The sequence below is a fragment of the Rattus norvegicus genome, chromosome 1, assembly GCF_036323735.1.
Source record: "Rattus norvegicus strain BN/NHsdMcwi chromosome 1, GRCr8, whole genome shotgun sequence".
NCBI classification, from domain to species: domain Eukaryota; kingdom Metazoa; phylum Chordata; class Mammalia; order Rodentia; family Muridae; genus Rattus; species Rattus norvegicus.
In genome coordinates, this window is record NC_086019.1 from 216833866 (window position 1) to 216839906 (window position 6041).

Here is a 6041-nt window from a genome sequence, read left to right on the forward strand (position 1 = left end):
CTCCCATTGTGGGACTGCCCCAGGGAGGCCCTTCTTTTTCCAGAAGCCAGTTCCTTATGCCATGTGTTTGGGGTTGGGTCCTGGCCTGTTTGTAACCAGGCATGTCTTTGTCTGCCCTGGACTTCCTGTCCTTCCTCTCACACACTTTTTCCTTAGGGTCATAACTCTTGCACACAAGCACACAAGGTCAGAGGACGACTTGCAGAAGCCAGTTCTCCCCGCCTATCATGTGGGTTCAGCCAGGCTTGGTGGCAAGCCTCTGAACCATCTCGCTGGTTCCCTATCCCGTGCATCCTAACCCTACCTAGGCGAGCAGCTCTCTCTTGAAGGTGGTTGATGACGTGGGTCTGTAAAGTTCTTCCAGGCTTCCAGGCACCTGCCTAAATCGTCCTTGGAGATAGTTGGGGGTTCCTTCGATTGCCATTTTGTGCTCAATCTTACATCATGGCTCCATGTTCAGCAGGGTCCGTTGTTTGGGAACTTATCACCTGCAGGTCTGGTCCACCTGCCACCCAGGGAGTTGGGGTGGAGGGCTGAGGGGACTTGCTCTGGGTTGGGGCTTCTCTCCCAGAGCCACTATTATTCCCAGCCCCCACGGGAAGTGTTTTTTTCTGTTTTCATCTCATTCACCCAGCAAAGCTCTGCACACACATTCTCCCACGGTGAATGTGAGTCCTGCTGCAGGCTGGATGTCAGCCTGTCTGTAGGAAGACTTTGGAGGACCGAGTTTATAAAATAATTGGGTGCAGCTTTTGTGGTTAATGTGCTAAGCGTATAGGTAGGTGCTCGTTGTAAGATAGAACTTCATATAGAAAAGGACAAGAGGATGCTTGCTGCAGGTTCGCTGCTAGGGACAAACATGCCTTTCAGGAGGCATTTCTGTGCACACAGCAGTTTTAAACAAAGAATGGTTTGAGGGACTGTGTGACTTAAGGCTTCCTGTCCTGGGAAATGCAGCAGATGCGTGGCGCTGGTAGAGACAACATCTCCTGGCCCCTCTTTCACTGGCACCGCTGTGACAAACGAGTGTCCTTATCCTTGTCTTCTGCACCATGCCGTGGGAGATTTGCCTTAAGTCTCTAGGTCAAGGGACACCATCTCACAGTGATGGGCATCGAAAAGACAAAGGGCTGTTTCCTGTGTTGTGAGCATGATCTGCTTTAGGTTGTGGGAAAAGCTGAGCACGGGGGGAATCTAAGATGACCTCCCAGACCTACCTGAGTCCCCATACCCCATGCCATCTATGTCCTCTGCCCAACCCCTTTCGTCCGGATTTTCTCTGACTCAGTTTCAGGGTCAGAGCCTTTATGTTTACTGCCAAGTCTGAAAATAGCAAGTGTCAGAGACAGAAAGAGAGCAAAACCGAGTGACAGACATCCCTGGAGTTAGGACGGGGGTCCTGGCTCCTTCTGTGTTGCATGGCTTTAGTGACCCCTCTTAGCCTCTGTGGATTTTATGTGGGACTTAGAATCATCGCTAAGGCAAGACAACACTTGAGGCTTTGGATCTGAGCGGACATGGGATCCTGCTAGAAACACACAAGCACCTGTAGTCCTGCTCTGAGTGAGGATAGTGGGTGGCCAACTGTAGTCCCAGAGGAAGCTGCAGCCTGGATTCTTTATTTATTCAGCACCTTGTGGAGTAAATGTCTGTTATCCACTCTGCGTCAGGTACTGTTGGTGGCTACAACACTAAGCGGAGCAGACAAGACCTTCCTGACTGATGTGCTTCTTACAGTCAATCTTGGGGAGACAGACAGTAAACTAAGCAAAAACCCACTGTGTGACAGACTTTCAGGACTAAAGTCGGGAATGAGAAGAAATGGGGATGTATGCATCTCAGGGGAAGCCCCTGGGTTTCTAGAGGAAGAGAATTCCAGCAGCCAGCGGTGGCATGTACAAGGGCCCAAGGGCAGGAGTTGTCCCCAGTGTTGGCTGGCAGGAAGGCTGTCTAGTTCCAGCTGTGGGATGGAGTAAGGCAGCGGGACTCGGGGGAAGAATGGGCAATGGGACCTTTATTTCAGTGCCACCGTCCTCTGTATGAGGTATGGAAAACACACCCAAAAAGCAATGGCAGGAAGCAGGGAGATCAGGCAGGAGGTGAGGGATGCTGGAGTGAGTATTCCCAGTCCTAGTGTGTGTATGGATGGAGGATTTGAGGTGACACAGTGGTTTTGGAAACAGCCCTTCTGAAGATGGAGATGTCTGCTGTGGCCATGTTCCATGATGAGTGCCTGACTGCAGAGTGTGGGTCACAAGAGAAGTCTTAACTGGGGACATGCTGGTGTCATTACTGTGGACAAGAAAGATGTGGAGCCTGGTACTTTGCCACCATTATAATATGAATCACTAACATCTCTCAGCTATGCTTCAGAGCAAAAAGAGAGACATTTGCTCCTGAGCCTACCCAATGCTGCCTGTCCCTCCTCCCCAGCCTTCTTTTTTTAGTCACTTGTCTGCTGTGGCTTTGGGGAGGGGCTTCTATTTTGGGCTCCCTACACCCCCCACCGAGGCTGGGAGCCATCGACAACCTGTCCCAACAACAGGCCTGAAAACTAGGTCACCCCCAAGCCTGGAGCTTCAACACCATGTCTGCCATTGACCACATGTCCGATTCCCAGCAATGACCTCATGTGCTATATGTGGCTCCAGTCACCCATGGATCCTCCTCCTTGGAGCCATGGTAGATGAATAAGCAGTAGAAAGGGGCTGGTCCATCTGCCATAGCTCCAGAGGCTCCTGGCTGGCAGGAGGACTGTCCACTGAAGGCACTGGGACATACAGTTGGCTCGGCAGCATCCCCAGTGTCATATCTCATAGGACGGATTAACAAACCCAGGCAATGCTGGCTGGCTGAGACTCACACTGCTAATCCCTCTGCGTGAGGAAGTTCTGCAAACATAGACAAACATGGCAGGACTGTAAAGCGCAGACCTCTTGTGCAGTGTGTGAGTTGTGTGCTCACGCCAAAGCACGCGTTTGGCGACCAGAGGACACTTTGTAGGCATGGGTTCTTTCCTTCCACCATGTGAGTCCCAGTGATTGAACTCGGGTGAGACTTAGTGTCACATACCTTTACCCACTGAGCCATCTTGGGAGCTACTACAAACTCTGTTGCTGTTGTTTTGCTTTAGGAATGACATGCAGTTACATAATAACTATGCAGAAATAGACTGTTTCTTCCTTCTAGAAGGCTCCCTGAGCTCCTTCCCATCTACTAAAAGCTCAGCCCCATTTTGCCCATTATTACTGTTGGTCAGCTTGACCTCTTCTGAACTTCAGACCAAGAGAACCATGGGGTGTTTGTTCTTTTGCATCTGGCCTCTGGGGCTTACGTTGGAAGTGGGACTCACCTGTGTTTTCTGTGGAGCAGGGCTGTGCTGTGTTGTGCTTCTTTGTTTTATTGCTACACTGTGTCCATTAATACACATTATTGATTTTCCTCTGAGTGGTAAAGACCTCAATGCCATGTCCTTTTCAGATCATGGCTGCAGGCCTGGGCACAGGTTTTTGAGTGAGAGAACATGGTGCAACTGTGTTCTGACCAATAGTAGAGTTTAAACAAGGCTGGATTTAACCATGTACTGGTCATGATATTCATGGACTGCTCTTCAGACGCTCTGAGAATCTCTGTGAAGAGCATGCAGTCACTCATGAAAACCTCTGGGGAGGACCCAGAACCCTCAGTCCTTGCTCCCCTCCCCAACTTGGTCTAGAACATGCCCCTGCTCCAGTAGGCACATAGCAGTCAAATGACTATCACAGCCCTTGTCCTGATCCTGGGGTTGCTCAAGCCTGTAATGTGATCCCTTGGTTCTCCCCTTGGGAGAAGGAATTGGGACCCTTCTGCAGCAAGTAGCCTAAGGTGACGCTTACAAGCGGGAGAGACATGCCCTGGTCAGCATGAGGAGACTGGTTCTCAGAGCCTTGCGGTGTGTCCAAGGCCCTACCACTCACTGCCGTCTCTGCACCTTGCTTTTTATTTCTGCACTGCAGGATTCTTGTTTGCCTTTGCCAGAAATGGCAGTGGGAGCCCGTGGGGAGGGACAGGTGGGTGGCAGTCCTCTGTTGGCTGCTGGAGCCTAACATTGTCATCCCAGAATGGCTTTTTTGCCCCGGGCAGAAGAGCCCCTACCCCCTCCATTCACACACACACACACACACACACACACACACACACACACACACACACACACACACACACTCTGCCCTGGCCCCTGTCTTTGATGGTAACATGTGAAATCAGGAAGCGGCTAGCTCTTGAGTGAAGTTGTATCGAAATGAATCCATCAAGACAAATGGGATCTTGATTTTCTCTCTGTTTCCTGGTTGCCGTTTCCTGGGTGGAAGCATAGATGGTGACAGGGTGCTTTCAATAGAAAACGGAGTGAGATGGATGGAGGCATTGACAGAAAGTCGAGCCAGATTCTCGGTGTGCAGAATGGCTCTGCCTACAGACACCTCACCTCCTGCCTCCAAATACTTAGTCTGGGGGGTGGCAGGGGTGGGGTAGGGGTGAGGTTGTCCACACCAGTGACAAAAATGACATGATACATTTAGGATGACTCCGTTCATATCCTCCTGACAGACATTGCTGATTAACTGCTACGCTTATTTCTGCAGGGTTCAGATGTGCTCAGACTTGTATCTGAACTCACCACCATCTGTGGTTAATATCATCTCATCTGGCCTGTGAATTGAAACTCTGTCTGTGAACCCTGGCCTGTGCAAAGCCAGACAGTGTGGAGGCTTGGAAGCTCGCACACATCAGCCTAGGGTCGATCCGTTTGGCTTATCTTTACTTCTGTCTGGATCATTGGCTTAATTTGATATTGATGTTCACTAGGTTGAATTAGGGAGCCCAGAGACACCGCTGTTAGAGAGGTACTTATGGGAGCTTGGCACACGCCAAGGATTCTGGCACTCAGGAGGATGAGGCAGGAGGATCATGACTTTGAGGCTGGTCATGTGGCAAATTTGAGGACAGTTTGATATTTATAATAAGAAACTGGGGGGGGGCGCAGATTGAGACTTCCTCAAAAGTTTTTATTATTTATATTTTATTGTTTATATTATATACATTTATATTTATTTGTGTGAGTGTGTGTGTATGTGTGTGTGTGTGTGTGTGTGTGTTTACATTTACACAAGTGAGGACCAGGGTACAACCACCTGTTTCATTCCTTTGGCATCACCTACTGTTTTTACCCAAGGTCTTTCTCTGACCAGGAACTTAGCCATTAAGCTAAACTGGCTGCCACTGAGCCCCGGAGATCCACCTGTCCCTCCTTCCCCAACTCTGGGATTACAAATGCAACCATTACACCTATCTTCTTTAAAATGTGGGCTCAGAGAATTGAACTCGGATCCTCATGCTTTGAGTCGAGCACTTGAGTCTCATCCTTAATATTTCAATATGGATTTGGTCCTTAGCACCCAAACCGAAGAAACAGGACAGGTTAGGTTAGTACACACCCACGTGGTGTGACAACCGTCCCTCCTAGCTGCTCTCCTCACTCATGGGAGCAGAGCGACAGGAAGTGATACTGACCTACACTGACCCCCTTGGTTTCAGGTCAGGTGAGAATAAAGCCAAGCTAGTCCCCCCCACCTCCTCCTCCCACCTCTCGGTGGTGTGAGTCACGGTGTGTCATCCTTCTTGGATGCGTTTTTCCCTTCCAGAAGCTCAAAGCTCTATTGCTATGGGCTGAGAAACTCGAGTGCCAAATGACTGTGTCCCGAACAGGATGGTGTTATGGGTGTCTGGTAAAGTACCTGGGAGTTTTCTTTGAGCCCAGTGGGGTCGGAGGCTGAGCTGTGGGGCCTTACGGTGATGTTATGGTCATATACAGTAGTGATCTGGAACCTTTCAGCCCTGACAAATCACCCGCCTTTGAACTGAGGATTTAAAAAAAAAGACAGAATCTCTCTGTGGTCGCAACCAAGATGTGATGATAGACCGAGCCCCGAGAGTCTCATCCAGCCCACTGGCACGTTCTGAGGGTGCTGTGAAACTCAGCTAAGCCTCCCATCGTCATAAGC

The 6041-nt window shown here is 49.9% G+C and overlaps 1 long non-coding RNA gene across 1 annotated transcript in view; it reads left to right on the forward strand.

The window, feature by feature from the left end:
- The window catches only part of LOC120099989 (uncharacterized), a 51823-nt gene that overhangs the window by 21805 nt on the left and 23977 nt on the right, over positions 1–6041 (forward strand). The window lies entirely within an intron of this gene.